Here is a 21618-nt window from a genome sequence, read left to right on the forward strand (position 1 = left end):
TTTTTTTTTTTTTTTCCAATCTTGATATTTCTTTGGTTTTATTATGTTGGAAATAATCTTTTTCGTGTCCCTTTTTATTTTTTTAATTACCTCCCCTTTTTTCATTTCGTTCTCGTTTTATTTTAAATCTGTTCACTCAGCTTGCCAGTCATGTACTTAACGTCTTAATCCGTTACCGTTTTAACCGCCATTGTTAGCCTGTTTTCGCGTCAACCTCATCCGTTTTCCAGCCTGACAGATATCGATAGCGTGGCAGATCGCCTTGGCAATGATCAATGGCACCGCAAAATATTCCATTGTCTCAGGCACAAAAAGAAGCAACTATAAAACAGGGAACGGAAACGGAAAATTTCGGGGAAGCAAAGAACCGTCATTGACAAAATAATGCCACCATAAAACAAAAAGAAAACAACTACAAAAAGAAAAAAAAACAAAAACAAACAAGAATCTTTCCCATCTTTTTTATTTCATTCAAATCTTAATTACACTTAAACAATATGATGGAGTTTCTTTGTAACACGATCTTGTTTTTTTTTTTGTTCTGTTTTTTGTACAATGAAGTCACAATTTATCACGGCCTGAATGTTACTCGAGGATAACGGTTAATGAGTCCAAGTTGCTCAGTGAGATGGCAATGTACTGATCAATACTGGCGGGAAATAGCTAGACTTTGATTATTTAAAAGGAATAGCCCAACAAGGACATTTTATATTTGACTTCAAGACGACTATGCTGTAGTCAGCTACAAAGCAGTTCGACGATACAGAGTTCCACAGGTGGGCAGTTTTAAGATAGAAACTTTGTTCATGAAATTTGCGTTTAAGTTTAGATACAGCTAGATATTTTAAAAAAGATGAGTTTCATATCTTTGCATTATAATACACTTACGATCTAAGCGATAATGATATTTACTGACCCTAACTGAACGAAAAATCGATGTTGCCTTTTTATTCTAGGAAAAATGTAACATTAATTGAAACTTCCACATTTTAACACATAAACAAACATTAATTTTGCTCAATATTTTTTCAAATAAAGTTTTATGATGATGATAAAATGATGTCACTACCAATAGAGTATTTATGGATGTGTGTGTATCTCGCCTCTGCGTAACTTACAAATTTGGATTTTTATGTATTACTCGTATTTCAGCCCGGCGTTGCCCGGCTGTTTGGAGGTATATGTTGAACAAAAAAAGCGGTTAATTTTTTTGTAACTTTGACCCCTATCATGACCCCTTAACATTTATTATTTTGGACTCAAAAGTAATTAAGGTAGATCCATGCCCAAGGAACCTATATCTAAAATTTCAAGTGTTTAGACTCAAAATTGGCGGAGGAGTTTGGTCGAGTTCTCAAACGTCAAATCGTTGAACTTTAAATCCTCAACAGCAAATGTCTGGCCGAAAACCGATCACAAAGATTTTCCCAAATCTCCCTACCCTGTATATCAAATTTCGAACCTGTAGACTGAAAATTGACAGAGTTATTGCGTAGAGGAATGTACACAAACACACACGCAGACACACACACACAGACCCATCGTTCACTTTTATAGATATACTAGTATTTCAGCCCGGCGTTGCCCGGATGTTTGGAAGTGTATGTTGAGCAAAAACAAAAAGCGGTAAATTTTTTAAATTTTACCTCTATTATGACCCCTTAACCTTTATTGTTTTGGGGTCAAATCAAGTTATTAAGTTAGATCCATGTCCAAGGAACTTATATCTAAAATTCCAAGTGTTTAGACCCAAAATTGTCGGAGGAGTTTGGTAGTGTTCTCAAAGGTCAAATCGTTGAACTTTGACCTCTTAACAGACAAATTTCTGGCCGAAAACGGATTACAAAGATTTTACCAAATCTTAGTACCCAGCATATCAAATTTCGAGTTAGTAGACTGAAAATTGATAGAGTTATTGCGTTGGAAAATGTACTCACACACACAAACACACACAGAGACACATTCACTTATATATATATATATATATATATATATATATATATATATATATATATATAAATATATATATATATAGAGAGAGAGATATATATGTGTGTAAGTGTGCTCTGATCAATTATTTATTAAATAACCCGAAAAAGGTTGATATGCCGTAAAGCAAAACAACGAAACCAATTATTTATTGCAATAAATATCCTATGATTAATATGAACTTTTAAAACATCTATTCAAATAATTCAATTATGGAATTAGATATACAGAAATGATTTCGGTTTACTCGTAAATTATCAACTTACTCAAACTTACAACCCCCTGCACCCTTCGACCGATGAGACAATCAAAGTGGCCGCTCTCCCTGAGGCCAGGGTCCTCATTCTCCCTCTAGAATTTTTCCCAATGCGATCAAATTTAATTTCATTGTTTTCTTCCAGCTAAATTATTAGTTTTCATCTTTTATTTTAATCAAAATTCCACTGAAACAATTGGTAAACAATTCTTTCTGTGACCAATCTTAGAGCAAGTCCAAGCCAGCCTAGACGTCATTTGCAGATTATTGAAGATACCACCTGTTGTGATAATGTAATCTTATTTCTTGATAGTCTAATCGCTCCGTTTGACCCTGTAAATTTTTGAAAGCATTTGGAATCAAACGTGTCCAACTTCTTCTATAACCCTATTCCTTGGTCAGGTAACCATAAAATGCAAGACACACCCTGGCTCGATGTCCCTCGTATTGGTACGTCCAATCGATCAATCCGACTCTGCCGGGGTGAGCTTATAAAGCCCACAACTAATGCCCCAACTACTCCTACTGGGATTAGCTACTGTAGACCAATCTTCTATTTCTTCCTTGTTTGGTTAGGCTCTCAAGCTCCTTCTACCGCACATAGCTTTCTTTTTATTGTGAGGTTTTCAGATTTGCCCACTCCATTCAATTCTTTCCACCATCCTTATGCTCTTCCATCCGAGCTCCTTGACTTTTAGTAGGGAATTTGACCGACACCTAAGGACATCTCTATGGGCCTTATAATCACTGAGGTCATTCACAAAGACGTTTATTAGAATAGCTTGATTTGGACCGATATTTCTCGTCGCACTACCAAGGAAAATTATCCATCGATTCCGTCAACAAATTCGCTCACTCCACCCCCATCGGTTATTCTTAAATGTATTTACTTTCGGGCAGCCTAGATAGCAGTCCCTTCACTTACATATTGCGTGATGAACAATTTTTGCAACTCGTACCAGGTTATGCTCTTGTCGTCGGCCTATATCACTACGATAAACCTGGAGACTTGATCTGTCGCTGTCTCTAAGGTCAACAAGTTTATCTCATAAACTGTTAAACTGTAAATTATTTTCTTTTTTGTATCTCCGCTAGCCACTCTTGTAATGTAGTGCGTTTACCACAATAGAACATGTCTTGCTTCCTCATTGGCTTATTTATCTTTCTATGGTTAAAACAATCAAATGTTTCATTCGACACACTTTCACCAAAAACGTTCAAATCTCGACGCTCTACTGTTAAAACTCATCTCCAAATCTCGATGCTCTGCTGTCAAAACTCAACTCTAGAACACGACGCACTGCTGACAACATTTGCTACTCTGACATCCCAACACAAAATCAACCCAGTCTCTTAAAAATCAGCTATTTTATGTTTAACCGGAAGCATATCATTTACATGTAAGGTGACAATATCGCAAACATAAAAAGCGCGTAAGCGTAGATAGTGTGTGATATATTTAGTTTAATTAGTTGTATGCAACAGACACAAAGATAGGGAGTAGGAATCGTGTGTAAAAAAATAAGATACTGCGGATTTTCTCTGAGAAATTTTAGTAATTTGCACATTAGATGATTTTACACTTAAGATACAATAGCTGAAAAGAAACTACTGAACTCGAATGATTACTGCATTGCAAGGCAAGTGTATTCAATCTAAAATTGCAGATAAAGTCCACTTGAATTTATACACAATTTTATATATGTATATATATATATTTATTTGTTTTATGAACAGTTATATTCCTATATGCCAACACCAGTATTTATCGTGGGGCTGAAACATTGAACGCAATGTTGTGACTAAAAAAAAAATACTTTCCGTAAATGAGTAAATACGTTATACCTTTAAAGAAAATATTTGTAGCTCAAGTGTTGCACTATTGAGCTAACTAAATAAGATCTTTATCTTATTTATTCATATATAATCACTGGTCCAGGTAATTAAATTGCATGCACACCTATAAGCTACACCCCCCCATATATATATATATATATATATATATATATATATATATATATATATATATATATATATATATACCTGTCGTCCTCTTTCGTTGACATGTTATTTTAAACGTTCGTAAACTTGGCATATTGTTTTCACTCCTCCCTATTTCTTATAATAATAAAATCTAACTATACTGACCCCTTCCGCCTTCCTTGTGCCTTTCAGTTCTTCTCCTTTTTCTTTTTGCTTTTCCTTCTCTTTCTTTTTAGCAGTCACTTCCCTTTCCCTTTTTACCTCTTCTACCCTGTTTTTTCTTTATCTTATCAAGCTTTGACATCTCCTTTCCCACATCGCCTTCTATTTTTAAGTTTAAAATGTCACTTAATATCACCCCCTCCCACTTCAATATAGCGATTTAATATTTTATTTTTATAAATAAAAAATATATTTCACATCTTTCATTTAAGAACCAGATGCTTTGAATAGTAAGTAACCTTTATTTCTGTCGCCTGACGAGGAACTTTTGTTTTTTTAATAAACCAATTGCATTAACTTGTTCGGTGTAGCGACTATGTAATATTTGTCTATATAAATAAAAATATTATATATATATATATATAAATATATATATATATATATATATATATATATATATATATGGCCCTGTCGCTGGGGCATTAGAATACGCCGACTGCCCCCCCCCTGCAGAGGGTAAAAGTCCCTCAATGGGGGTCCTGGATATGACCTTAAACTATATCCAGTGGTGAGGCCCCAGCTCGTGGGCTTTGGGGAGTGTGGAGCCACCCTTTAATTACCATTGCTCTCAGGTCCACTCTGACCCGGAGTGGTAGTAACTGTTAGGGTTCCAACTATGGATTAAATAGAAACCGACGTAAAAACAACAAATATATTCTATTAAAATTTTTTTTCAACATCTTTGGATTCGGCATTAAATAACCCGAAAAGGGTTGATATGCTTTAAAACAAAAATCAACCAAATCATATATATATATATATATATATATATATATATATATATATATATATATATAGTATACAAATAGAAAAAATTAAACAAATTAATTGCAATTCACTCCTCATTTTCGGATTTTGTAATCATGCCTTTGTACCTTTATTTTCTTTAAAAATTGGTAATTACTTTTTCTTCTGATGAGTTGAGGCCGAAATAAATTCAAGGAATGATTTTGGCTACAAAACAGGTGCTCTTAAGAATTGTACATGCCAAGTTAATTAAGGAAACAAACGGTAAGGTGATCAACCTCTTGGAATTTGGAATATAGACTTTGTCATTTATTTGTTATATGCTCATTAGTTACATAGAGCTTCATAAATTAAAGCATTGACATAAATAAAAGGAGAAATATAATTGAATAAGCACACTTTTCTAATATATATATATATATATATATATATATATATGTATATATATGTATATATATACATATATATATGTATATATATATATATATATATATATATATATATAATAAAAAATTACAATTAAATATACCAAAATGATCCAAGATGGTAAAGTTAAAGTATAATATGAATATTAAAGAATTAATATTTATAAAATTATCTCAGCCAGATGTAAAAGCTCGATAAAACCAAATAGGAGATAAAGCTTATAATAAAAAACAATTTGAAAAAGAGTTAAAAACATATTTAATCTGAAAAGGAAACACTTGATAAGTTGATAGTCGGATTAAGGACTATCCACTTACCAAGTATTTCCTTTTCAGATTAAATATATTTTAACTCTTTTTCAAAGTGTTTTTAACATGTTTTATTAACTGTTTGCTCATATATATATATATATATATATATATATATATATATATATATATATATATATATATATATATATATTTATATTTATATATATATAGATTAAATAAATAAATATCTGCTTATTAAATCAAGACAAATTCGCACGTGATCGTTCTTCCTAACCTCACATTTTAAATTACATTGTTTCTGTTCTTCTTAAAAGTGGATTAATACTTATACTACACATTCGCGCACGAACAGCGCTTACCACTGGACTTACAATACACAACCACTCTGCTAAACGACACCAGGATACGTAAGAAAAGAAAAAAAGAAAGAAAATATATATTGTATTGTTTTTTTTTTAAATCCTGACGAAGGCTTTTTATAAGCCGAAAAAATGAAACTTTAAATAAATAAATATCTGTTTATTTAAAAAAATACAAATTCGCACGTGATCTTTCTTTTTAACCTCATATTCTAAATTCCATTGTCAATGTACTTCTTAAAAGTGGATTAATACTTATGCTATATATATATATATATATATATATATATATATAGACATATATATATATATATATATATATATGCATATAGACAGATAGATATACATTTATTAAGATGGTAAAATAAAACTAAAATAACGAAAGATATATATATATATATATATATATACAGAGAGAGAGAGAGAGAGAGAGAGAGAGAGAGAGAGAGAGAGAGAGAGAGAGAGAGAGAGAGAGAAGAAAACAGATGAGAGAGAGAGTGAGGAAGAGACACAAGGGCAAATTGAGATTGGGTGTAAAGTACAAACAGAAATAGGCCGATAGAAAAGACAGACTCAGCAGTGGATGGCGTTAAGGAGATAGATAATTTTGTGATGTGGCTAATCAGATCCATACAATTGTCAGAGGAAAAAGGGGGCAGTTAATTTACTGGTTGAGCTGCTCCATTGTTGAGTCGAAGTAATAGTCATCCATGCAGCATTAATGAAGATCTAGCGACCGGCTTAGTAACGGATGGAAAGCCACCAGCTTCTCGTCCTCTGACTGTGAATCAGCGACGTGTAGGGTCCCTGACTGCCCATTTTTTTTGTTTTTTTGTTTTAACACAGAACCAAACCGATTTTACCGTTCTCAGAACACGACCGAAGTTGACTCTAAGAATCGTGATTATCTCCCTTGATAATAGCGGGTTATGACATTGTTGCTTAGACAATCTATATATTCATACTGTATTACTTTTAACGTAGTTCCGTACGTGTGTCACGGTTTCCAGATTATAAATTATTCGATCGGGAGGTCCTATTTATTATAAAGACGATAGAAGGTGATAACCTGCTATAAACATTAAATTAGTATATAGATACGCTAATTTAATGTTTTTAGTATCTATACTCCTTTTTATTTATTTATCTATCGTCTATTTATAGTGTTTATCCACCTTCTACCCCCCTTTTTAATAAATATATTTCATTTTGATTAATTCCATATTAGTTTTTTTTTTCGGTTTTATTAAGGGATAATCATCTTTAGTTAACTATTACGAGTAATTACATTAATGCAGATATTCTACATGATACATACTCGCGTAATATTTGGGTAAAAAGCATATAATAAACACAAATCTATTTCCATATATATTTATGTATGCCTATCTATCTATCTATCTATCTATATATATATATATATATATATATATACTTGTTTAAAAAGTTTTGCCTACCAAACTCCACATAGTGTTTTTGGTCTACAGACACGACACCTCATATATAAGGATGGAATACTGTTGCCATATCTGGGCAGGAGCTACTAAAAGCAGCCTATCCTGCCTTGACAGAGTACAAAATAGACTTCGTAGCTTAGTGGGGGATGCCCTTTTCTCTACCCTGCAACCTCTTTCCCACAGAAGAGACGTTGCGAGCCTATCCTTGTTTTATCGTTATTTCCATGGCAGGTGCTCGTCTGAACTCCAATCTCTGGTTCCCCCTCGCCAATCTTTCACGAAAAACACCCGTCTAGCTGAATCCACTGTGAAACATTTCCCCCACTCTATATTTGTGCCTAAATCAAAACGCGGATTCCATGAACAAAGCTTCTTTCTTAGAACTGCACGCCATTGGAACTCTGTTCCGTCTGCCTGCTTCCCTCCGGACTACAACTTGGATGTCTTCAAGTCCAATATTAACAAATTCCTAATGAACCGCTCCCTTAATTAAACACTTCATCAAATCTCCACACTAACGTAATGTACTTGCAATAACCCTTATCTCTGAGTGGCTTCCGGGCCTTGATAAGTGGTGATCACTGTGTAAAAAAAAAAAAAGAAAAAAAAAAGGTGTTTGAACCCATGTGACTTTATATTTGGGGTTTATTCTGGGAAAATCTGTACAAAAGGGTGAAAATTAAAAAACAAAAATGAAATTTGTCAGGTGAAGGTCAAACGCCGGCATTGCGAACATGCATACATAACGTAGTAGCTATTCGTTCATGCTTTAATTTTTAGCTCTGCGGCAAACATGTCTTCGTAGCTCAGGCATTAATGGCATAGGAAAAAATAAATCGTAAACTAAAGATTTGTGTTTCAATTTTCGGTGTTGGCGTTCGAGTCATTTTTTTTTAAGTTTTTAAAATTATTATTATATATGTGACCCACTATAATATAATAATAAATACGAAATCTGCGTTAATCAAAATATTATATTTAAGCGTATTTTACGACCGGGCAATGTCGGGCGCCCTGCTAGTATTGCATAAGAAATATGCCGCTATGGAATTCCTATAAATTCCGCTAGTGTTTATGAATTCAGCATTGTGTTGGTCGGAAAGAGGTTACGTTGAAAATTTTTCGGTCGGTCTAATACAACAACGTACATTATACACATTTTATTTACAAACTAGCTGGGGGGTGTCTCAGGCCTTGCCCAGTCGTTTAATTCATGTATATTTCATCTTTATTGTTCCAAAGCCAATTCTCTGTTAATATATTTGACCAAATATATTAGACTGATTTCAAAAGTAAAAAAAAAAAAGATGACTTAGATGCCATCAACAAAAATCGAAAATAAAACAGGATCCAAAGATGCATTGATGATCGCAAACGACACAGAATATTTAAAATATTCGTTTACTTATTATAAGATTATCACCGGCCGGTTGTTGTGTCACAAATTAGTAGTACTGTACACTGTCTATTTTAGACTATTTTACCTTTTTAGGTGACATGGGAGAAGGTAATTTCTTTTCGAGTGTCCCCTACTTAAATATTTATTAATCCACTATTTCAAAGGTACCCTTTCTCTAATACCCGTTATCTAGCTCAATCAATCAGTCTTTTGTGTGGTTTAGCTTTTTTTACTATCTACCGCGAGGCTTCTTCGGGTTTATACTTCCAACCAGCTGATGTATGAAATCCCAATTTGCTTTCAATAACTTGTACCTAACAATAACGCGTGTACGATGGATATTCTTTTGGCATTTAGAATAACCTCAATGGGTGGATTTGCCGTAAAAAGGCCAGCAAGAGCGAAGGCAAATTTACAAGGCCACATAAACCATATAAAACCGTCTTGATTCTAGGCGTTCATCGCAAGTTATGGACACGCACATGCCTCAAGCTTGAAACCTAACACGCGGCGCCTCTACATTCGCGGTTGATTTAAGAGTGAAGGACACAAAAGGTTGAAGGCTTGGTCGTGGGGGTGACGACGATGGACAGGCTTTAGGGAGTCGACTATTGATGATGGCCTAGAAAACTAATATAGAATGCAAGGGACAATAAAAAAATAAATAAACAAACGATTTTGGCAGAAAAACAAAACAAACAAGAATAAACAGCAGACAATAAGAGGCAGATTTAAACTGCGTCCATTTAATTAGCGCGTTTAGTGATGAAAATACTGGTACTCATGCATTTAGGCAAAAACAAAACAAACAACCAAGAATAAACAATAAGCCATGAGAGGTATTCTTAAACTGCGCCAGTTTAGTGAGAAAAACGCTGGTACTCATGTATATAGGCAATTCCTAATGCCTGGCGTCAGAGAATTTAAGTAATGACTTTTGTCATTACCTAAATTACCTGTAAAAATAAATAAATAAATAAAATAAACACGTACTCCTGTCTTAAAGTACCAGACAATATTTTATCAATATAATTTTTTAAAGCTCTACAAATTTGCATTTCTAGCCCATTTTTTTTTGCATCGATTTCCCCCGGCTAAAAACCAGTTATAAAGTTTAACATGCGTTCGAATATCCAATATATATTAAGTTTCATGTCTAGACCAAAAACTGACAGCAGAGTCTGGTAGGCAAAACGCATACATAAATATATATAAGGAGAGGTTTGTGTTTACTATAACCTTTTTACGCAAATATTATGCAAGTATAAATCATGTAGAATACCTGCATGAATATAATTACACGTAATAGTTAACTAAAGATGATCATCCCATAAGAACACCGAAAAAAACTAATAATTAATTAAAATGAATGTTTCAAAGAATATGCTAATTAGCTAGATCTTTTTCTAGTTAATGTAATCCTACGACCCATGTATAACAAAGCTGTTTTTTTCTTTTTAAATCCTATTATAAATTTTCGTACTATGTGTGTGTGTGACGCGGTTTGTCTCAGCCTACAGGCAATCCACCCAGGCAAGTTAAGCACCGAAATGAAGCTTATGACCTAGCGGATGCTTTAGTGATATTCATATCCATGTTTGGTGTACGGAAATGCAAAATAAATAAATAAATGAAATAAAAAAAAAAACGATTTAGTAAACAACGTTTTATTTACTGAATACTTTTCCGGTATTCACCGGAAGTTATTGTCTCCTTTAGTAAGTTCGATTTACTGTGTGTATGTGACGCGGTTTGTCTCAGCCTACAGGCAATCCACCCAGGCAAGTCAGGTACCAAAATGAAGCTTATGACCCAGCAGATGTTTTAATGATATTTATATCCATGTTTGAATAAAAAACGCAGAAAAAAAAATGCAAAAAAAACAAAAAAAACAAATACAAAAAAAAAAAAAAAAATAACGATTTAATAAACAACGTTGTATTTACTGGATATTTTTTCCGGTACAAGAACTCAAGTTTGCCCAGCTGAGCAAACTTTAATCCTTGTAAATAAAAAATGGGTTTTAATATGAATATCAAGTCACACATAAAAGACACGAACACAAAAGACACATACACATTTATAGGAGTATGGATTAGACAATTCCCAAAGTTTGTCCCGATTCTGATACAATTCATTATTTTGTTTAAAATTTCAGATTCCGACTCAGTTATCGATTCCGATTGGTTTAATATCTATAAATAAATAAATGTAGGCAAGTAATCGATAAGTCGTTCTCATAAATAATCACATTTTACATCATTTACACCATTAATGATTACCACACTACCACCTGATATTCATTTACCATTATCCTCGAGTGGACTTTCGGGATTTGATAAGTCGTGACTCCAAAGTATATATATATATATATATATATATATATATATATATATATATATATATATATATATATATATATATATAAAAGTGAACCTGTCAGTGTGTGTGTACATTTCCCTACGCAATAACTCTGTCAATTTTCGGTCTACAGACTCGAAATTTGATAAAGAGGGTACTGAGATTGGGAAAATATTTATGATCTGTTTTCGGCCAGAAATTTGAGTGTTAAGGGGTAAAAGTTACACCATTTTATTTTTGAGAACTCTACCAAACTCCTCTGACAATTTTCAGCCTAAACACTTGAAATTTTAGATATAGGTTACTTGAACATGGTCAAACTTAATAACTTAATTTGAGCCCCAAACAATAAATGTTAAGTGGTCATAATAGGGGTCAAAGTAAAAAAAAACTGACCGTCTTTTTTTTTTTTTTGCTCAACATACACCTCCAAACACCCGGGCAACGCCGGTCTGAACTGCTAGTATATCTATAAAAACGAACGTGTGTGTGTGCCTGTGTGTATGTGTACTTTTCCCTACACAATAACTCTGTCTATTTTCAGTCTACAGACTCGAAATTTGATATACTGGGTACTGAGATTTGGGAAACTCTTTGTAAGTCGTTTTCGGTCAGAAATTTGGCTGTTAAGAGGTCAAAGTTCAACGATTAGCCATTTGAGAACTCCACCAAACTCCTCCGTGAATTTTGAATCTAGACACTAGAAATTTTAGATATAGGTTCCTTGGACATGGATCTTACTTAATAACTTGATTTGAGCCCAAAACGATAACTGTTAAGGGGTCATAATAGGGGTCTAAGTTAAAACAAATTTGATCGCTTCGGTCTCTAGCAAATTACTCAGACAATTTCTAGTCTTAGCATTTGAAATTTTACATAAAGGGTATTCATATATATATATATATATATATATATATATATATATATATATATATATATATATATATATATATATGTGTGTGTGTGTGTGTGTTAGTTTGTTATTACTAGCGCTATGACAACAACATATTCTTTACCTTGTTTTGATTCTCAGGTATATATCCATTGATATCTTATATGTTTTTACGTAGAGTAGTGTGGTTCTCAGTCGATTAATTGTGTCTAACTGTGTCGGATATATACTCGAGAGTCAAAATAATGAAAAGTATATGTTGTAATAGCTCTAGTTATTACACATTTCACAATAAAATATTTTTTTTGAAAATTGTTCGTATTTCGTTGAAAAATATTTTAATATACAAAGAAATAAGTCATGATAATTAAAATAAAGATATATTTTTGAAAAAAAAAATTTTTTAAGTAATTTTTATTTCGGAATAAATTTATTCAGTTTCTGAAATGTTGGATTGAATTTTTTTTCTATTCTTTTAAAATGTGCAATCTTATCTAATCTATTATGCGTCTATATAAAATCTATATAAAAGCCAAGTATAGTTTTAGATTATAACACGCTTTAAAAAGTTACCTTTAATTAACACAGACGATACGTAACGCGCTTTGTATTTGGCTTAATCGTTGACTGTACTAAATACGTGTATGTGTACTTAACTTCTAAGCTGTGCAACCTATTGATGACGCAGATTCTGAGTTTACGTGCTTTCGCACTGTTTTCTTTTTTTATACTTTATGATGGAATCCCAAACGTGCACTATTTCTTTACCGCGGAAGGTTACTCGTCTGATTTCGTCATGCTCAATAAGTCGTCACGCGAGAGCTTTCAGGGGAAAACTGCATATAGATAATTGAATGCAAGCAATCCTTCGTACGATATTAGATTATACACGGATCATTCCCTCTTTCCACAGTTATAACTCATGACAATTTTGTTAAGTATAACAATATGAATTTGACTATATATATATATATATATATATATATATATATATATATATATATATATATATATATATATATTTGTAGTCATCGACATATAGTTCTGTTTCGTTGTATCACAACTCATCAGTGCCGCTAGACTAGCATCTCTCCCAAGCCAAGTATTGAACCTAGAACCGTCGTGTTGACAGTCGGCAGTTCTCCCACTCGACCATGAAATCGATGCCCGTAAATAACTCGTCGGAATGTCTATTTAAATAGACACCCGCCACCACTTTTATAGTGCTCAAATCGCCTGTTCGTAAACAGACAAACAACGAGCTTCGCATTTTCAGCCAATTAAGTAGTGGGAGAGATTATTTATGACAGTGCTCTACTCAAAGAGAGGGGCTTGTGCAATCAGCACCAACCCTATTCAGGGTTTAACCAGCTTCCTCCAAAGGAGGAAGTTTTATGGGAGTATAAAATTCACAAGCAGTCCCCAGTCGCATTTATATCCCCGTTAGGGGAGATGACGACGTTAGATTTTTGCAACATTTTGCAGGGAGGTGTCGACGTCCTCCTACATACAGCACCTGGACTTCAGAGATTGGTCACCCATTTTAGTAATGACCAGGCTGAACATTGCTTAACTTCGGTGATCTGACGGGAACTGGTGTGTCAAATGTGATTATGCCGTATGTTTTATATATATATATATATATATATATATATATATATATATATATATATATATATATATATATATATATATATATATATATATTAATGTAATTCTTGGTTCGTTCAAAGTTTATACAACCATATTTCTACACTACCAATTTATTTGAAATTTTCAGACAACCCATCTTTAGAGGCGAGGGATGTTTCTATGTTATTAAAATAAATTTACATCGCCAATTATTAAAATATTAAATAAGATAAATATATTTTTCGTAAGCCGTTAGTGCGAACCTGTTTTGTTGATAGAACTGAACTTCTGGTTCGATTAATTTCACACACCACGATTTGACGAAACGAATTAGAAGATTTAATTTTCTGTTCACTCGATAAGTAAAAAACAAAAAACAAAAACATAATTAATTTGTTTATCTTCCAAATTTTTTAATTTAAACATTTTTTCTTTATTATATCAGGCAAAAAAAAAGTTTGTCGCTTGCTTTTTGAGTCGAAGTCGTTTTTTTTTTGTCTTTTGTTTTTGTTTTTTATTTTTCGATGTAAGAAAATATGAACTTTTTTTATTATTAACACTATAAATTGTTTGGTAAAGTACAGTTTTTTTTCTAAGAAATTTTACGGATTGATGACGTGCTTAAATAATATTTGGTGCTAATGCAGAGAGTGGTCCGTGCTATTTTTTAAATCGTATTTCAACGTTTAATTAAAGTTTTATTATATGTTTTTTTATTCAATTGTAAGGTTAAAATACAGATTAGGTACAAAATACCCTCCCCTCCCCATGTTAAGAATGGCTTTTTAAATAATAACGTTATCTTTTCAGCACGGATAACTCTCTGCATGAGTACCGTACTTTCACCTAAAAAATTAATAAACAAAACATGGTACTTATGCAGAGAAAGTACCGTGCTAAAATAATAACGTTATTTAGAAATCCATTCTTAACATGGGGAGGGCGTTTTGTAACTATTCTATACTTTCACTTAACAATTTAATAAACGAAAGATGGTACTTATGCAGAGAAGGTACCGTGCCGAAATAATACTATTAAGAAAGCCATTCTTAACATGGGAAAGGGAGGGTGTTCTGTAACTATTTTATACTTCACCTAACAATTTAATAAAGACAAGGTAATACTTATGCATAGAAGGTACCGTGCTTAAATAATACAGTTATTTAGAAAGCTATTCTTAGCATGGGGGGGGAGAAGTTTTGCATCTATTCTATACTTTCACCTAACAATTAAATAAAAATAGATAGTACGTATGCATAGAAAATACCGTACTGAAATAATGTTATTTAGAAAGACATTCTTAACACGGAGACGGTATTTTGTAACTATTCTGTCCTTTAACCTAACAATTTAAAAACAAAACATTGTACTTATGCAGAGAAGCTACCCTGCTGAAATAATGACTTTATTATTTAGAAAGCCATTCTTAACATGGGAATAGGGATGTTTTGTAACTATTCTGGACTTTTCACCTCACAAACAAATAAACAAAAGTTAAACTTAAGCAGACAAGGAACACTACTGAATCATTAACATTATTTAGAAAGCCATTCTTAACATGAGGAGAGAGGATGTGTTCTAATTATTCTGTACTTTCGGTGCTTATTCAGAGAGTGATCCGCGCTATTTTTTAAATCGTATTTCCACGTTTAATTACAGTTTTATGATATGTTTTTTATTCAATTGTAAGGTTAAAGTACAGAATAGGTACAAAACCCCTCCTCTCCCCATGTTGAGAATGGCTTTTTAAATAATAACGTTATTTCAGCACGGATCACGCTCTGCATGGATACTGATTAATGTTTTGTTGTTTGCTTTTTTACCGTATTTTTTTAAGAAAACTTTTTTTTAACAAAAATTGAAAGTACACGTTTTTTCTTTTTTTTACAGAAGTTGTTTTTATATAAGAAAATATGAATGCTTTGTCTTTATTAAAGAAATTGGGTACTCGTGCACTTATTTGATCCGTGCTGAAATAATAACATTATTATTTAAAAAGCCATTCTTAACATGGTTAGGGGAGTGTGTTTTGTACCTATTCTGTACTTTAACTTTACAATTGAATAAAAAAACGGTAAATTTTTAGATTAAGTCTACCTCCACAATTTTCTTTTAAATTACGACTTTCGTAGGTTTTCGACTATGCTGAATACGGAAATTGCATTGAAATTTTGCAGAAATAAGTAGTTATCGAGATATAAAAAGTTGTATAATGCATTGTAATCTCTGGTGGCCATCTTTTTTACACGCTTGCGCGCGTTATAAACAAATCTACGCGCGTAACAAAGATGGCCGCCAAAGAATACAATGCATAAAACAACTATTTATTACTTGATAACTACTTATTTCCGCAAAATTTCAATGCGATTTCCATATTCAGCATAGTCGGAAACCTTTAAAAGTCGTCATTCAAAAGAAAATTGTGGAGGTGGACCTAATATAAAAAAATACCAAAAAAACATAAAACTTTCAGTAAACTTGGAAATACGATTTTAAAAAAAATAGCGCGGATCAGTAAGTGCATTAGCACCCATTAATCGACTCATGTGACCTTATTGCCAAATAAGCTACGGCTACAATGTTGAACGCGCCATTCGCATTGTTTTTTTTTTTCAAGTTAAATTCAACTTTCACAATATCTTTTTATTTTTTATAATTTCACAATATCTTTTTTTAATAATAACTTGTTAGTTAAACGCACAGAATAGTTACAAAACACCATCCCCTCTCTATGGTAAGAATGGCTGAAAAAATATTAGGTACTCATGTAGAGAGTGATCCGTGCTGAAATAATAACGTTATTATTTAAAAAGCCATTCTTAACATGGGGAGGGGAGCGTGTTTTTACCTATTCTATACTTTAACCTTACAATTGAATAAAAAAAAAATATCATAAAACTGTAATTAAACTTGGAAATACGATTTAAAAAATAGCGCGGTTCAGTAAGTTCATTAGCACCAGAAATTGTTAGGTGAAATACAGAACAGTTTCTACAAAGAAAACCATTTTTTTTTTTTGCTATTCTTACCAAGGGGAGGGGATGGTGTTTTGTCACTATTCTGTGCTTTCAACTAAGAAGTTATTAAAAAAACAAAAGGTAAAGTTTCACATTAGGTCCACCTCCACAATTTTTAACATGGGTAGTTTGGGGGTGTTTATCCTGAAAGCCGTTTTTAACATGGGGAGAATGGTGGTATTTATTCCAAAAGCCGTTTTTAACAGACGAAAGACATATAAAAGTTTAAAACACGTAGTTTGGCATAGGTGTTGTTTATTCCGAAAGCCGTTCTTAATATGGGGAGGTTGTGAGTGTTTATTCATGGCCGTCAGTGAATTATAGTGCATAGTACAGGTCTTTATATCTTGAAAACTAATTGTCTCTGCAAATTTTAAATGAGATTTTTCTTATTCAGCATGTATTTCCTCCTATAACAGACAACACGCTATGCAACATACAAATATCTGTGCATGAGGTCGCCAAGCTAATCAAGAACCTTGATTCCAGTAAAGCAACTGCCTCTGATTGCATTCCAGTTATAGTGCTGAAAAAGCTCCAACCAGAACTTGCCCCCATACTTACAAAACTGTTTAAGCGTTGCCTTAAGGAGAAGTGCTTTCCAACACCCTGGAAAACCTCATCAGTATGCCCTGTATTTAAGAATTCAGGTGATAAGTCATCTCCCTATCAGTACAGACAAATAAGTCTCCTGTGTGTCATGAGTAAGTTGTTGGAATCCATATTAAATAAAGAAATAGTCAACCACCTCATCAGAAACAACCTTCTTAGTGACACGCAATATGGATTCCGCTCTGCAAGATCTACAGCAGATGTGCTAACGGTTATATCACACAGGAATCGTGAATCTCTTGACAAAGGTTTCCTTTCCAGGGCAATTGCTCTTGACATATCGAAGGCCTTCGATAAGGTATGGCATAAGGGCCTATTTCACAAGATTTCCAGTTACGGTATTACTAGAAATGTTTTCTGAATCATTAAATCATTTCTCTCTGATAGGTTCATAAGAGTAGTGGTTGATGGGCAGAAATCAGAGGCCCACATTATTAATGCTGGAGTCCCCCAGGGGTCCATCCTAGGCCCAACACTCTTCCTGATCTAGATCAATGATCTCCCAAAACATATACTTAAATCATTCGTTGACATCTATGCTGATGACACGACCATCTATTGCAACACATCAAAGGCCGTAAATGACAAAGTTCTCTCTAATTCTCACTCCTCTGATCTTGAGCACGTGGTACAATGGGGGAAGAGGTGGCTGGTCACTATTAATGCATCCAAAACCAAGCTTCTATCTTTACATCATCAACGCTCTGATCCCCATCTGGCATCAATTGAAATGGATCGGTCTCGTCTTGGAGAGGCCCCATGTTTTGACAAGCTTCTGGGTTTGACCTTTACTCCTGATCTGAAATGGAACACATACGTCAAATCTGTTGCCAGGGACGCTGGGAAAATGGTGGGATCCTTCTAGCGCTCCAGAAGATATCTCACTACATATGCAATTCTCTATCTGTATAAAAGCCAAGTACGTCCAAGATGGAGTACTGCTACCACATCTGGGCAGGAGCTGCTGAAAACAGCTGCTATCCTGCCTTGACAGAGTACAAAATAGACTTCGTGGTTTAATGGGGGATGCCCTTTTCTCTTTCCTGCAACCTCTCTTTGTAGTGTTTTTTTGGGTTTGTACTACTGTACATATAGATTCGAAAAAGGTGTCAAAAAATAAATGTATAACAAATATTATCAAAGATATGTTACTTTATTACCAAAATGGATAATTTTTTTTTATGTAAAATGTTTATTCGGCTCGAGAAACACAGCGTTTACTGCTATATTTGAAAATTACAAATGGCGGCAGACTGTGTTAAACACATTAGATTTGGAAAAATGAGTTAAAACTAAAAAACTATACAAAATACTATTAAAAACCACCGAATGCATGTCTGCCTATGTAACGGTAACATACATTGAGTGAATTCCTGTCAGTATTTTGTATAGTTTTTTAGTTTTAACTCATTTCCCCAAACTTAACGTGTTCTGCCGCCATTTGCATTTTTCAAATATACAGATAAACACTAGAGGTTTTCGAACCGATTAAACGTTTTACACTAAATAAAAATACTAAAATCTTATCCAGTTAGGTAGAAAAGTAACTTATCTTGCCTTTGATAACATTTATTTGTTATATTTATTTTTCAACAACTTTTTCGTTTCTGTGTTTAGTAATACAAACCCGTTTTATTTACTATAACGTTTAGTCGGCTCGAAAAACAGTGTTTATCAGTGTATTTAAAAAATACAAACGGTGACGGACACTGTTGATGATTTTAAGTTTGAGAAAATAATTTAAAACTAAAAAACTATACAAAATATTATCAGAAACCCACCGAATATGTCAGCCTATGTCACAATAACATATAATCAGTAGGTGTCTGACACTGTTTTGTATAGTTTTAACGTATTCAACAGAGTCCGCGACCATTCCTCTTTTTAAAATACATAGATAAACACTGAGTTTTTATGAGCCGATTAAACATTTTACATTAAATAAAAACACTAAAAAATTATCCAGTTAGATAGAAACGTAATTTACCTTTCCTTTGCTTTCATTTATTCTTTTTGGACAACTTTTTCGAATCTGTGTATGGTATCCCCCCCCCCACCGTTACCCAAATATTAATTAAAAACTCACATTTTTTAATACAATAAAAAAGAAAACTATTTAGCGTTTCAACGTTTTAGCAACTTTCGGCTTAATCCACTGAATGTTGATCGAGCCCAAGCCATGATTGACGATAACTCTCGAGGATTCGGATCCAATTCTGCAAGAGTACCATTTTTTTTTCATTTTCGGCTTTTTTTTTTTTTACTTTTTGGATTGGATTGCTGTACTAAGAATATAAGAAACATGCATTTTCTCTTTTCATTAGAATTTTTCATTACACCAAATTAAGCCACAGCAACGCTTGTCCGGGTACAGCTAGTATTATATATATATATATATATATATATATATATATATATATATATATATATATATACACTTGTGCCTGATATTATTCATACCCCTCGGATCTTTGAGATTTCTATAAGAATATTGCTCAAACCAGAAGGTAGACAATATTAAAGGGATTTCAAACAATAAATCAAGCATAAGCATTTAATTTAAACTCAACAAATAAATAAATTATGCAAGTTTGAAACATTATACAAAGAAAAACAATAATGGCACTAGTTCAAAATTATTCATACCTCTCTTACTAATAGTCAATAGCATGCCCTTTATTCTTAATAACTGCCTGTAACCGTTTGGGATATTTATCAACAAGGTTTTTACAAGCATCAACACTGATTTTTTACCATTCTTCAATGCAGTTCTCCAAATCCCTCAAATTTCTAGGTTTCCGCTTTTTAACCTCAGTTTTCAATATGTGCCAGAGGTTTTCGATAGGTTTCAGGTCGGGACTCTGGCTAGGCCATTCCAAAACATTAATTTGATTATCCTCAAACCATTTCTTGACTATTTTGGCAGTATGTTTTGGATCATTATCCTGTTGAAGGACCCAGTTTAGTCCTAAATGGAGCTTCTCCGCATCCTGTCTAATGTTTTTCTGGAGTATCTCCAAATATTGCTCCTTCTTCATGGTTCCATCTATCTTGACCAAACTACCTGGACCACTAGCCGAAAAGGAGCCCCAAAACATTAGGCTACCACCACCATGTTTCACCGTGGGTATGGTGTTCGTTGGGTTGTAAGCTTCTCCTTTCTTCCTTCAAACGTAAGAAGCATCCATATGGCCAAACAATTCAATTTTTGTTTCGTCAGTCCACAAAATACTTGAGAAAACGGACTCTGGAGAATTCACATGGGTCCTAGCAAACTTTAGACGTGCTGCAAGGTGTTTTCCGGTGTGCAATGGAGTCCTTCTTGGTCTTCTTCCTTTCAGACCATTTTCATGCAGAGTCCTTTGCAATGTTTGCCTTGATATTTTTATGCCAGAAGACTCCAGATTTTCTAAAATGTCCTTATTAGTGGTGGTTGGATTTGCATTAACACTTCTTACAATATTTCTGGTGGCTCTAGCAGACAGTTTCCTTTTCCTTCCTCTACCAATCAAGTTGTTTGTTGTGTGGTGGCTCTGGAATTTTTTGATGATGCTCTGTACTGTTGCTGTAGGGACCTCAAATTTCTTGGAAATTGACTTGTAACCTAAACCATCCTTATGTGAATTCACAATTTTAGTCCTAAGATCATTACTAAGCTCTTTTTTCTTCCCCATTCTAATAATTTTTATTCTTTTATTGGTTTTCAGTTGATATCATTTTAATTTCTGAAAAATGCAAAAAACGAAATGAAATTAATCAAAGGTTGTATAAAAGCATTCAAAATAAGAATCAAACAGAAAACAAACAGTCAGAAACTCGATTAATACTCAAAAAATAAGGGGGTATGATTATTTTTGAACATTGCAGATTTTATAAATAGCTGTATATTTCTTTTATTACAAGTATCCCGAGATTTTAAAATGACGAAAATGATCAGAAGAGGTTTATTAAGAATATGTATCAATATGGACGTAAACAATAAATTCTTACAAAA

General features: G+C 33.2%; 1 pseudogene; it reads right to left on the reverse strand.

Moving 5' to 3' along the window:
* Positions 1-13867: 13867 nt before the first annotated feature.
* On the reverse strand, positions 13868-13987 carry LOC145255067 (5S ribosomal RNA; annotated as a pseudogene).
* Positions 13988-21618: the final 7631 nt, after the last annotated feature.

The sequence above is a fragment of the Euprymna scolopes genome, chromosome 30, assembly GCF_053919585.1.
Source record: "Euprymna scolopes isolate OS-2025 chromosome 30, ASM5391958v1, whole genome shotgun sequence".
NCBI classification, from domain to species: domain Eukaryota; kingdom Metazoa; phylum Mollusca; class Cephalopoda; order Sepiida; family Sepiolidae; genus Euprymna; species Euprymna scolopes.